Source organism: Dermochelys coriacea, chromosome 9, assembly GCF_009764565.3.
Source record: "Dermochelys coriacea isolate rDerCor1 chromosome 9, rDerCor1.pri.v4, whole genome shotgun sequence".
Classification (NCBI taxonomy): Eukaryota; Metazoa; Chordata; order Testudines; family Dermochelyidae; genus Dermochelys; species Dermochelys coriacea.
Window position 1 is genome coordinate 46,796,004 of NC_050076.1, and position 15,135 is coordinate 46,811,138.

Genomic DNA, 15,135 nt, shown 5'->3' on the forward strand with positions numbered 1-15,135 from the left:
GCGTGGGGCAGACATGGAGGCCTTGAGAGCACTAACTTTTCCATCTGGAGAATTAAGAGTTTAGTGTGGGACATTAAGAAGTGCTCGATTCCAGACTAACTCTGCTCCTATGAAGTCTATGGGAGTTTTACCAATGACTTCTCCAGGAACAGAGTTAGACTAATGCTAAGCGCTATGAAATCCCACACTTCAATTTTAGCATAGACCAAATACTCCACCTTCCCCTATCACACACACATCACTGACGGGGGCGGTTTCACACTTTGTTTCCAGTGACTTGGGCCTTCCATCGATCACAAGAGGCCTGTAGAACAGATCTGAATCCCATTGAAATGAGTGCATTTGCCTTTGTCCACCCCTTCTGCTGGTTGGCTCCAATGACAGTAAAGCCACTTTCAGCTGCCCTTTTGTTTTCTCAAATAACCTTCAATCCATTTACGGAAGTGTCAGTCTGCCATGCTGACTACATAACTCCTGAGCCATGAGCATCAATGTTACCAATACAGAGAGTGAATAACAGTCCAGACATATAGCATGAAACTACAATCAGCTGCCTAGACACAGCCACAAACAGCCTGATTGAACATTTGAAATAATATTATTACTTACTGTGAGGAGGAGGGGAGATGAGATTATGTTGTATAAAATATGAAATTGTAATGCCATGTTTATTGAATTATTTGTTCACACACACAATAAGAAAACAAGCCAAACAAAAGAACAGCATAGACTCCTAGCAGAAAGGCCCCCCTGAGGATCCTACAGCAAGTATACGGCAGATAACGAGGCATCTACCAATCAATGAGATGATCTCACTCTACTCATTATTTATGCATTAATGAAATACATGCAGTAGTTCACTGAACTGATAAAGATTCTCAGAGGGGAAAGCAGATGATCAAATGAACCAAAATGATTAGAGGAATTTAAAAAAAAAAACAAGAAAATATGGCTAGGAGTAAAGTCAGACCGATAGAGTCACTTCACCTCTTTCATCTCAGTGCACCACTCTGTCTGCAATCTTTGATGAGTGGGTAGTAAAGAAACTTAAAGAGGCTGCAAAAACAAAAACCCCTCAGGGCTTACAGACTTTAGGCTATATCTAGAAAAGCATCTTGGGGTTTGTCACAGTCAACATACCATTCTCTAAAAGTAGCAATGTTCTCCAGTAGGAATACTAATCCATGACTGCAGGGGACAGTCACTCATTCCAACAATCAATGGCCAAGTACAATGGCTCTCAACCAGGGGTATGTGTACCCCTGGGGGTACGCACAGGTCTTCCAGGGGGTACATCACCTCATCTAGATGTTTGCCTAGTTTTACAAAATGCTAGTGCCTTTCATGTAGCCAAGTCAGTACAAACTAAAATTTTATACAGACAATAACTTGCTCTTATCCTGCTCTATATACTATATCAGTGTTTCTCAACCTGGGGGTCGCAATTTGTTTTATAATTATATGGTAAAAATGAGAAAGTAAGCAATTTTTCAGTGATAGTATACTGTGACACTTTTGTATTTTTATTTTGGAGGTTGTGAGCTAGTAGTTTTTAAGTGAGGTGAAACTTGGGGTATACAAGACAAAGCAGTCTCCTGAAATGGGAACAGGTGGTCTGGAAAGGTTGAGAACCACTGGCCAAGTACAATGCAAAGTAGAACACTGCTCAGAGACTTTTGAAACTCACAAGTCAGCAGAACCCCTTTCCCCAAAGCCCCACCCCTGCCCTGCTTCTTCCCACCCTCACCCTGCTTCTATCCACCCCTGCCCCACCCCCACCACCCCTCTTCCCACCGAGTTCCACCCTTGCTCCTTCCCCTCCCCCAGTGCCTCCCGACACCACAAAACAGCTGATCTGCGGGAGGCACAGGGAGGGGAAGGGGCTGATCAATGGGGCCACAGGTGGGCAGGAGGCACTGGGGGAAGGGGGAAGTTCTGATAGAGAGGCTGCTGGTGGGTGCTCAGCACTCACCACTTTTTTACCATGGGTGCTCCAGCCCCAGAATACCCATGGAGTCAGTGCCTATGGCCATAACTATGGAAACTCTGTTGCGGCAGATGGTGTTTCAGTAAGTAGCACTTTTTCCAGATTCACTGAGAGACAAGTGCCACACTGCAGTGTATGGGGGAACCAGGCTGCTGGAGGTTCTCTCAAAGAATTTTACACTGAAGCAGAGCCCATTTGTCATTCAGAATCTCATGACTTCTCACGAGCAGGGTCAGGTCAGTGGTCCTGATGACTATCTAAATTCCCGTATGATTAATTAACTTTTGCCTACTTAGTTTCCTCCTGCAGTTTTATCAGGACATGGTTGTCACAGATCAGGGCAACTGCACCTATATTTCCCAACAGGGGTCAGCAAGGGCACCAACTCTCGGCTTCCAGCTCTCCACCCATTGCCTCATTTTTGGCAGGCAACCCATGTCACTCTACCTTCTGGCCAGGGTACTCCCCAGCTGCACAGTTCCCAGCCTTTACTGGATATTTCCCAGTGAAAACAGTTTTGTCTAAACAGACCCACCTGCTTTCTCTTTGGAGACTGATAACAGAGTGATTGTCAACAGTTCTAAACAACAGCACTTCCCATGCAAGCTTACTTTAGTCTCAAGATAAAAAGCATTTCAGAGAAAACATATTAAAAACAATGAAAGCCTGTGTGGGTGCGAATAAGCTTACCAGAGTTAGGGCTAACATGGATTCTGGCAGGAAGATTGTCAGCATCCCACTTTAGGGGTTTCCTTGTGGTTACAGGTCATCACAGCTTCAGTTCAGAACAAGTACCCCGTCTTATGAGGTCTGAGTGGGCCAAGTCCTTCCAATCCTTTCTAAGGACTGGGGCCCTGCATGGACCAGGGGTCCAGTCCATTTCTTGCACCAGGAAGAAGGCCCTGAGTCAGTTTAAAGCCCAGTCTTTTATCCAAAGATCTTTTCTTTGTCTGTTGATCTCTGGAGAATCCAGTTTGAACTAGTTTATGTGCATCTCTCTAGGTGGACAGCTTTAAAAGCTGAAAATTAGCATCCCCCATCCCTTCTAGAGAAGGTACATAGAGTGATGAGCTGCCAAAATCTTAACGGGTTCCCTCCTCACCCCACGAGGGGATCGTTGCCCACCCCCGCCCCCCGGGACTCCTGCCCCATCCAACCCCCCTGCGTTCCTTGACACCCCCCCCAGACCCTCGCCCCATCCACCCCCTCCCCTGTCCCCTGACTGCCCCCAGAACAGGGCAGGAGGGTCTCTTGGGCCACCGTAGTGAGTGCCCACCCTGCCCCTAAGAGCCAGAGGGACCTGCTGGGGGGCGAGGTGGGGAGTCCCGGTGCTGCTTACCTGGGGCAGCTCCCAGGAAGCATCCAGCAGGTCCCTCTGGCTCCTAGGGGCGGGGGAGCGTAGCTAGGTGGGGAGCACAGGGAGCAGCCGCTCCCCCACTGATCACATCAAAAGTGGTGCCTTAGGCGCCGACTCCCTGGGTGCTCCAGGGCTGGAGCACCCAAGGGGAAAATTTGGTGGGTGCAGAGCCCCCACCAGCAGCTCCCCACCCCACGCCCGGCCCCAGCTCATCTCACCTCCGCTCCGCCTCCTCCCCTGAACCCACCACCCCGCTCTGCTTCTCCGCGCCCCCTCCCGCTGGCTTCCCGCGAATCAGCTGTTTGGTGGGAAGCTGGGGAGGGCTGAGAAGCAGGCCGCGGCTTCCCACTTAGGCCAAGGGTGGCAGAGGTGAGCTGGGACAGGGAGCAGTCCCCCTGTGCGCCCCCCCTCGGGTTATCTGCTGCAGCGCGGGCGGCCCTCCTCGCGCCCTCCCCGCCCGAGCTCACCTCCACCTCCCTGGGCCTGAGTGGGAAGCCACCGCTTGCTTCTCAGCCTGTCCCGGCTTCCCACGCGAACAGATGATTTGCGGGAAGCCAGGGTAGGGGGGCCGAGAAGCATAGCGGGGCGGCGCGTTCGGGGCGGGGGCAGAGGTGGAGGCGAGCTGGGGCCGGGGGTGGGGTGGGGAGCTGCCGGTGGGTGCTCTGCACCCACCAAATTTTCCCCTTGGGTGCTCCAGCCCTGGAGCACCCAGGGAGTCGGCGCCTAAGGCACCACTTTTGGCTGGTTAAATTTAGAAGCCCTTTTAGAACCGGCTGACCCTCACGGAACAACCAGTTCTAAAAGGGCTTCTAAATTTAACAACCGGTCCTAGCGAACCAGTGAGAACCAGCTCCAGCTCACCACTGGGTACATACACTGCCACAGCAACACATACACAATTGTGTTTTAATACATGTACCCCAAAGGTACTGACCCTAGTTCAAAAAAGCTTAGCTTCATTCAGTAAAGTTATCTTAATTCCATAAGGTTTGTTCAGGAAATTACAGGACATTGTCTGTCAGTCTCTCACAGTGGTATTCCCCACATCCTGTCTGAAAGGACTGTGTGAAGCAGCAGCTGTGTTTCACTTCAGAGGCACCTGTTTCAGCAATGGTTGGACTGATCTGTATACAAAAAAGTTTGCAAAGTGCTTTGGAATTAAAAGTACTGTCAAAGCATGCAGCACTATTATATTATGTGCTTCTTTCTGAATAGCAAGGTGTCCTGAGGTTGCACCTAGACACATGGCAATGGAGAGTACTGCTGCTATACCCACAGGCTTGCATAAAATATACGTAATGAGGAATCATTTCCAGTGGAGCAAGCTGCATCTGGAGGCTGATGAAAGCACAACAATTCATTTGAAAATAAAACGAGAGAAGAGCGATGTTCTCCATCTCTATCTGATGAAGCATTTCGCAGCACCATAGGTTATAAACTATCAGCATAACATTGTGGCTTGTTTTTCTTTTTCAAGAGCTGTTTAAAAAAACTCACCAAAAACAATGAGTGTACCAGATGCCAGAGAGATACTCATTATGCCGACTCAAATAAGATTCCGTGGCTTCCCAAGCGAATGGAATGCATTTGAGGCAAGCGGAAGCTACGCAGGCTAAAGGGACAGGGAATAGGCACTACTGGGACCAGCACAGAAAGAACTTGCCCGCAGCCTCCTAAAGCAAAGTCTTTCCCAACTAAGCAAAAACTAAAGGAGTAGCTCTATTAGTGTTTGATAGAGTTCACAAATCAATATAAAATTCCTTATGCTTTGCAGAGGCACAAATTTGGTTGGGGAAATTTATGCACAGTTATACAGAGTATATAAGAGTACAGAGAGATAAGGGGAGCCCCCCCCTTACACAGATTTGCATGAAGTCAAAACAAAATTGATGCAATATTGGGCGGGGAGCGTGGGAGGAATCACAGAGCCATAACACTGAACTTCTCAGCTAAAATATTTCATTCTACTATTGGAAATCATTATTCTCATTCTCTGAAGTCTCCTTGTGTTTTGAGCCTTTTGTGAAACAAATGGAACGATCTGAAAGCCATTCAAAATGTAAAATGTCATGGCAAAATGTAACATATCCTGAGAATTAAGCACAGGTCTTGGGTTCCTTATGAGGTTAATTATTGTTATGCAAGTAGCTGCACTTCCTCTTTGCAAATTCCCCTAACATCTGTTCTCATTATCACCACTCTTCAATAATTTAGTAGATTGAAGTAATGGTATTTTGGGGTGAAGGGAACTCAAAACTTCCATTTTTAATGCACACAAGTGAATGAAGCTATTTCTTGGTTTCCCTAGTCTTTTCCTTGCCTGATTTCCTTGTTGCTAGCAAGTTTTGTTGAATACTGCCCTGAAATCAGTGAGACTCACAAAGAAGCAACGTTTTACACAATATGAGCAAGAGGGGTTGGGGGCAGCATCTAGCCCAGACTCAGCTGCCAGCTGCAATAAAGGTCTCTATCTATTTTAACAACCCATTTATGATCAAACTGAAAATGTGAGATGTTTTCACAAAATGATTCTGAATCTTTCACATATAACCCTATCTTCAGTCACTCAGCCAGGCCTCCTCAGATGCACCTAAGAACTCTGAGCCAATTCCTGTGGTCTTTCAAAAAGTGGGAGTGGCGGAGCATCAGGACTCAGTGCAATGATTTATGGAACACAACAGCTCTTTGGAACTGGCTGGCTGCATGTGAGTGAGCAAATCTGCTTCAGCAAATGATCAGAGAAAGAGAACTCGATCAGGATGACAAACCACAGTCAGCTGCTTGTGATTGCATCATGGATCACCACCCATAAAGTTGAGAACCTCAGGCTTGATTTTCAGAGGTCCTGAGCACACACAGCACCAGCTGATTTGAACTGCACATCTGAAAATCAGGGTCATGTGTTTTAGAGGAATGCACAGTGCAGTGGGGGCATATGCCTCTTCAAAACCCATCAGAAAAAGACTGAAGTTTAGATGGAGTGAATAATAGTGCAGAATTTAGCCCAAAAAGCAATATATTATTAATCAGTGTTGCTAGTTCAGACCACACAACCATTATTTAATTTAATTGTTCCTGCAAAGAAAATCACTCCACAAACAGATCACTCAAATGAAAATAAAGTTTCAAAATTCTACAATTCTATTTCTTTCTAATAAAGGCCGGGCTCAACTAACAATGAGCTACAGCTCAATGGGAATTTCTCATTTGTAAAATAATGTAAAACCTATCTGGTGTGTTGGAAGACGATAAGTGTCATTTATCAACAGGAATAAAATTATTGAAATTGAAAATAAGATCCTGCATATCCTTCATTTGCAGACTGCACAACTGCAATTAGTGACACAAAAGAGGTATTAATTAAAAAACCTTAATGAATTGATATTTTCTACTCAGTCTATTTGTAATGGAAGAATTTTCATTAGAATCCAATTAATTTTAATCCCAGACATTTTTAAATGTATCTATTTGTGTAACTATATTTGTGTCCTGTGTATTATATACTACACAGTATGTGTACTATGTGTACATTTATATATATTTTTGTGTGTGTACATATATACAAGTTGAACACTACGATTAAAGTTAAGTGGATTCCAATGAGAAATTTTCCACTACAGATCTCTGCATTTTCTTTATATTTATAGACAAATTGTGTTATTTTGTGGAGTGTGTATGTATATCTATATATCTGAACACAGACATACTAAAAATGACAAAATCCAAAAGGAAGATTTTTCTTAATATGTGAATTTGAAAACACTCTATACTATTTATTAAAAAAATTGCATTCTACCAGATTCACATTTACCATGGCTTCAGCTAGACTATCCTCTCCAAAAACCTCCACCTTAGGGGAAATTTCCATATTTCAAGTCACTCTATCCCTATATAGCATTTTTCAATTAAATCTCCTCTAGATGAACCCAGTGTATTGTTTAACAGTTATTGACTTTTATAAAGATGTTTGAACTTTTCTTAGTGCCATTAACTCTTATGATTACTCCCTTTAAGTGTTTTGTTTTGTAGCCATCACTTTACTGCCACTATATTGGGGATTTTCATGTATTCCTCCTATAACAACTGTCTCTGTTCTTATAGTAAATGGGGAGTACACCTCTGAAGCAGATTCTTTGGCCAAGCATATTATGCCCTCTCATGATCTTTCCATACCACAGTGAACACAAGCTGTCCCCTGGTGAGTGGCAGCCATATAGACTGTAATGGCAGTATAGCCCAAAGCCAGCAGACCTGGCTGGTGGTTTGAATCAGGGCTGTCAGGCATAAAAGGCCCACTGGGGGAAAAATAACCTCCCTACACAGGGCTCCTGGGAAAATAAAGCTCACTCTTACTCTCTCTGAGCCAGCACAAATGTTATATTTCCTCCGCCATTCCTAGTCTCTTCTCCCTTCTTGGCAACTGCTCTGCTTGGGTCACTGCAGTGCAAGGGAAGCAGTAATCTCCACTGAGCCCACGTAGGGCGTTCCAGGAGGCAGACTCCATGATAGTCTATTTGGGGGGAAAGGAGGTCTCGTTTGCATGAGCTCCCCACAAAGCTGCTTACCATATTAAACAACACAGATCACTACTCAGCTATTACTATGGCACTGCATCTGCTTTTTCCACATCTAACTAGCCCCAGAGGGACTGGTGTAAGAAGCTCCTCAGTGACATCAGTTATTCTCCCAGGATATCATTCAGGTGGCTGCTCCACTCCTAACCACTGGATCGACTGTAAAACTACCAGAGCTGTATGTTAGTCTATGGCAAGATACAGCATAGTGTCCAGGCCTTTACTTACATACATTCTCCCTTGAGTCATACAGTACCCTAGGGTCTTTGCACCAAATACTGACACATCACAGGCAGCAGCATGGGATCTGATTTCACCAAACCATACAAGGGTTTTGCACCCTGAAGATACAAAGAGAAGGCTTTTCTGCTTAATCATCCGAGATCTGCTACCCTCATCAACTTAGTTGTCAGAAACTGGTATTTCCTGTTGAATGTGGGGAAATTACTTCTGTTTAGTGGTGCTAACTGGGGAGGAATCATGCTGTGGGAAAGGATCTGTCAGGGAGATGCTTGCCAGATGAAAATCCTTGCATTTCCCTCATTGCTAAATTATTCTTGTTGCTGGGGTAATGACACAATAAAAGCCTCCAAGTGGCAGGGTTCTTCAGGATCCAGCAGAAAGAGTGAACCTAGCGAATTTTGTGCTCCAACAACGTAGTGAGAGATGGTCATGACTGACTCCCACTATCTCAGGGCTAGAGGAGGAAGGGAGTAACTCTGGAAATCTGGATTCTATTCCCGGCTGTGCAACAGACTTTATGAATTGGCCAAGGTCACCCATAATCTTTCCAGGCCTTATTTCTCCATCTATAAAATGAAGAGAATACTTCTTTCATCTCACCCTGTGCTTGTCTATTTCCATTTTAAACTCTTCAGGGCAGGGACTCTCTTTCTATGTATATGTACAGCACCTTGCATAATGTGCTGATAAGCACTACTGCAACACAAACAAACAATGAACGACTACGCATGTTTGGAATTTAAACATTTGTGGCCTCTGGCAAAGAAAGCTTGAAATCCAATGCAAGGACTACATACACTTTCATAGTGACTATTTGTTAATTTATGTTTAAGTACCAAGCAAAGACATTGAGAATAGATGCAATTGACTAATTCCTGTCTTAAACAGATGACACTACAGTTGGTGGGTGACAGTGGCACATCTTTAGGAACTATCCTCCAAAGAACTTTACAGCTCTTTTTTTGTGCACATCTGCATACTTTATTTTTCTATACTTAAAATTAATTTAAATGCTCAGAAGATGTTTTTAAAATGATAATCATACATCTCAGCAGTAACAGACTAGACAAGGAACTCATTATCATTCCATCTGTTTGCTTGTAGCATATATCACTGGAAGTCAAACAGATGGTAAAGCAAAGCTTACGAATGTGAGGGATAATACCAACAAAAAAAATTGTAATTCTATTAATTGCTTGCTTCTATTAACCCTTTTGCTCCTAACTCTACACTGTATCTAACTGTGCTGCAATCTTCCAAGATGCACCTGATGCATTCAGCAACACAGCATGTGTTCTCTGCATGGATGTATCTGGAACATTTGACAGATATGGCAGTGCCTAATGGTAAATTCTAGAAGACTCACCTTTCTGTAGAATATACTCTATTTCAGCTTATTGCATCTCTAACTAGACATGAGTTAAACACCAGTTCAGTAACCTCTGAAGTACTCAAACTAGAATCAGAACCTAAAAAAAAAAAAAAAAATGAGTACAGTTTCCAAGTAGGGCCATTTGTATTTCAATGCCTACTTTTACTTATAAGTGAAAGTCCTGAGTGTTTTTGCATATGATATACACATCACTTCCTCCAGCCCCATTATCTGCTACTTTATAAATCCTTGTTAATTTTAGTGTGCTATTCCACACTGCCAGAATCAAGGCTGATCAAACTAAACACATATTTTAGTTTATTAAAAATCCATGACTGCAAATTGAGGATTAATGTTAAAACTACTTTGTCCAGTTTTACCAGGCCAGCCCTTTTTTCATGTTATGTCCCAGGATCTTCTATAAAGATACCAGAAATGTCCAGATTTTTCATTAATTAAATCACAACATGTTTTTAGAACTACCAAAATCTTTGTTCAAGACGTATTACTATGCTGAGTAGAAGCCACTCTGTGTTGTCCAGGAACAGCCCAGAGGAATGAGCATTCAGTGCACTCAACGGTGCACTGTGAAGAGAAAAGTCAACTGTGCGTCAAAATCAAAGCTGCTCATTTGCTTAGAGTAAATGTTAATGACCCTTGTTCAGTAGGTCACAATAATCTCAGTTAGAATACCAAGCACCTGGAAAAGTTGGAAATATGCATGAGCAAATGTTGAATCAAAAGCTGGCAGTAATCATACCAGCACACTTATTTTTCACATGTGCTTTTGCCTTCTGAATGGCCAATTCTCAACTGCTGGGGGGAAAAAATATTGGATTTTGAAATTATGGTCATCTTGATGTACTATGATTAAAGGACCCGCAATGACATAACTCTCAGTTAATGTGGTGTATACATGTGGGCTGTGGGCTGGACCAAGCTGATTGGATAGGTTTTTTGTCTATTTCCCATAGGCTGACATTTTGCAGATTTTCCTCTCAGGAAAATTCTGTTCATTCAGACAGTAGCTTCACCCCAGCACACCACAGGAAAGAAATATCAACAGCTTGAGTATCTCCATAGATCCTCTAGCACCACCCTTCACCCCCAATGAATTTTAACTAAGAGCTCCAAGGCTAGAAATAAAGCCGTTATGATTTTCATAGTCATATTAGTTTCTGTAATGAAGCTTAAGAAAACCCAGAGGAATATCTGGGCAAGCTTGAGTTAATAATAAATAATAATAATAATACCCAAACAAGATAAACAGTAACCTAATTTTGAGATCAGTGCTGCATGGTTCATAGCTACCCCGATAGAAAAGGATAAATCAGCATGACAATACATTCCATGTATCCTCATCACAGCTTTGTAATTCACTACCAGTCATGTTCCAAGAACAGCCGATAATGAAATAGCTTAAATATAGGTTAACATAATACACAAGATTAAATAGATGCTGTGCTTCTGTGGGATCTCTCCTGATGTCAAACAATCAGAGTATACAAAAAAGGAGAGGATGGTGAATGTGTGCCAGTAAAATGCTACATCAGCCAAACCGGATACCACCTCAGTGATGTTTTTAAGATTTAACAAGACTGAAGCAATGCTATTCAGATGTACACACAACATACATCAGGGTTGGTTTCATTTTGTAATAAAATATTATTTGTGGTTATCACAATTGTAACTGATAAGTACCTGGGTGGAGCTGGTTTAAAATCATGAAAGTGTATCCATGCTGGGGGGGTCCCCCTTAATCAAAACCTGATTTTGACAATAACGGTTTGCTCCTGAACACTGGATTTGGTGTACTCACTGCATGGAGGAAGGTAAGGACATGTGGTGGTGGGTTTCAGCCAGGGCACAGCTTTAGTCATCAAATTACAGTCAAAGCTCCTGTGGGGATTGCCCAGCGCAGTCACTTGTGCTCCTTAGATCCTTTGCCAATTCATGGGGGGTCTCTGGGCATGTCTACTCACCCACTAGTATGCCTCCCCGTTTTGAGGGTTGAGGTGAGCGAGTACCTCAACACCCAGCCAGCACCACTGTCAAGCACATTGGCAGGGCAGCCCCTCCAGGGTAATGCCAGAGCCCCTGGTTTGCACTTGTCCTTAGGGGGTCAGACACGTTGCTGCCATCTTGTAATGAAATGCCCTTTGGATACGCGCTATGTTACCTTTTTGGATTTGGAGCGTAACTCCGCGAGCTCCTGCACTGGGCACCTGTCACAAGGAGGCACCATCAGCTTGGCTGCTTCCACCCAACCCTCAACAGCCTACCAGAAGTTCAGCCATCCCAATACTGAGATCATCCAGGAACAAATCATCACCTACATCAGAGAGGTGCACTCCAGCCACATTCTGGGCTGAGAACTGAGCCACCTCAGGACTCCAGCCATTTTGATATTTTCTGGCTGGCCTTCCTCTGGGCCCTGTCCACCATTTTCATGAGTGGACAGCAGTCCACCAAAGTCCGGGGGCTAGTACCACCAACCAAATATATCCACGCCAGGAATCATGACCATCTGTAATCCAGTATCCTACTTAGCCAAATCAACTGGTGCCCAGAGTACATTCCCAGTGCATTCTTCTCTAGGTTGATAACAATGGCATCTAGCATTTCCTCATGGGGTACCAGCCCATGCAAAAGAGGCATGAGTTGGTCCCAGCACATGCCCCATCTACTGTGCCAAGAATAACATCTCATCCAGCTCGAGGCCCAGCTGCGAGCACCTTGCTGAACTACACACTCTCTTGTATGCCTAGTCCACAATGCTGGGCCTGAAAATCCATCCATCTATATCCCAAGCTGTAGGCGAGTGCCGATATATTCTCTATGAAAGACATGGGGAAGGAAGCAGATCTGGTGAAACCTGTGGTGCTTATGGCCCACGACCTTTGTTGGCCTTTCCTCAGGCCGCTGCATGTAGGACAGGAGCAGGATCACCCATGCCCTATAGCCTGGACCTCTGACCCAACCAGGTAACCACTGTTGAAGACCCTATATGGAATGAGTGGGAGCTGTGCTCTCCCAGTGGCAAGCCCAAGAATGACAGCCCCTTCCTAAACAATTCCACAATCTGGAACAAGGGAACTCTCACTGGGGGTTCATTGAGGTAGATATACCTGCAGTGTCTGCACAACACAGGTCCCCCTTACCAGAGTGGTGCAGTGCAACAGCCTCGCTAACCCCTATTTGATATGCAGATCTTGAGCCCTAGAGAATCACCTTCCCATTGCACATCCTGTAGTTCAAGAGCCCACCCTAAAGAGTCTCCCTTGGCTGAAGAGAACAATTCACTAGCCTGGAAGGCCCAAAAGAACGCCAAGAGCTTCAGCCCCGGAATGGTAGACCCAAGGAAGAACCTCAACTAATTGCCTAAGGACCTGCCAGGTCACCGGCTTCCTGACATTGCTCCACATCCCAACAGCCTGGGCCCAACCTTCTTGCATCCAGTGAATCATGAATCCCCAATAATGGTATGGATGACCAGCAGACCTGCTGTAAAAGGCCACCAACTGGATTACCAGTTAGCTATAGCATGACCATGAACCACCATATTTGGTGTTCTGGTACTGTCCAGGCCCTGGGTAGACATTTAGCCCTCTGAAACTCATCAAAACTCCACCGGGTAAGCTTAAAAAGGTGTGGGTTGCAAGTGTTCCCTTGGCCGCAGACACTGCTTCTAGCAACAAGATTCCATAGGTTCTACCGGCATCTGTTCTTTCTGCACTTTCTCTGCCTCCAGTGCTAGTGCTCAAAGTCTGTTGACCTGCAACTGAGAGAGCATCGGCTGTGCCGTTGTTAAGCCCAAGCACATGCTTGGCAGTGAAATGAATATTGCATGAACATTTCTGTTTGGTAGTGTTGATTGTTAGACACCTCTAACATTTGCCCAGGGTGATGCCAGCCAAGTGCACATCCAACAGCAGCCACTGCCACCAATTCAAGTCCCACATGGTTGCAAGCAGCCCCTTATGGGCATGCCCCACAGCCTGAGACAGACAGGATCCCCCACCAGGGCTCTGCCTAGGTCATGGGGCTCAGTCATGTCCTCCCTCCAAAGGAAGGCAGAATCCAGGGAGGCTGCCTCACTGCAGCCCCATCCAGGCAGGCAGAGGACTGGAAACCAGCAAACAGGAAGTGGCTTTGAGCGCACAGCTCTTATCATGGCTCCAAATCTCATGCCAAATCCTGCAACCCCCTAGCTGGAAGTCCTGTGGAGGCCAGAAATCTCATGGGACCCAGCCTGTCCTGTCCTTTTGCCCTCTCCCATTGTGGGAGCCACCAACATACATCACTCACTAGCCTCGGGGCTCTTGTTGCAGTGGATACAGATCAACTAAATAGGCAGCTTTAACTGACAAGACGATGTCGCCAATTCACCATTAGCTACAGTGAGATTCTAATATATTTTTGGAGTTTAAAGCAAAGCAAATATATATTTTATATAATAATATAAAAATATATCGCACATTTCCTGTTTAAAATAGAACATTTACTCAAATCTGGAAAGAAACAAGATCTACTTTACCATGTCAATCACAAACTATAATTCAGCACATGACTGTTTGACTTTCCATGTTACTACAATTACCTAGCGCTGCTCCTAAATGCAATTTAAGGCAGGTATAAAAATAAATAAATAAATAAATAAAAATCCGCACATCCTGATTCATTGGTATGTCATGCAGCTGAAGACTTGTAGAAGCCATTAATGACACATGAATTATGTATGCTACAGCTCAATAGAACATTTGGTGTGATTTAAACAGCATGAACTTTTAGTGAAAGTCATTTTGATTCCATGATGTATTACACTTCGAAAACCCTTAGCAGGAGGTAAGAATTGAATGATGTTCTCTGAAAGCTTTTATTTGTTAAGCATACACAATGGAGCTGCAACTAGATCCTAAATAATGGTGAGCTGTGAAATCAAATACTTAATTTTATATCAAGTTGTTGCACAGCTCCATTCTGAAAATGTTAGATTTCCAGGGATGAAAAAGGAAAATCAACCCTTTTCCCCTATATCTGCTGAATCTTCAAATGAATTTAACAGTAATTCTGATTTTAAACTGCATTTTAAACATGGCTGTTCAAACAAACATTTCAGTGTGAAACACAGAACAGTTGGCTTTCAACCATCCTATGATCAAGGTGCCATTTAAATGGTGAAGCTATGAATCATGCTTACAGAAACAGCCATCTTGTTCCTTAGAAAGGGAGTTCTGTATGAGCTTACCTTTACATACAACGCATTCATATTCTAAAACGGCTAAGGTAAAGAGGGGAAGAAACATTAAGACAACATATGTTGATCATATGGTGGTGTTTATATTTTACTTTTGCCTTGAGATGCTTAACTCATTTGGAAGAATTTAAATATAACAGGACATAAGGCACCAACCCTAAACAGAGATCCATCTCCTGTTTTATGAATAGTCACAAGCAGTGCTGCAAAGGAAGAGCATTAATGAATTCCACATTGGTTCCAGACAAAACACATTCCCTTTTGGATTTGTCAGGCTATTGCAAAACAAGATAATTTATTTATTATTGTTGTACTACAGTAATATCTACACTGGTAAGCACTGCA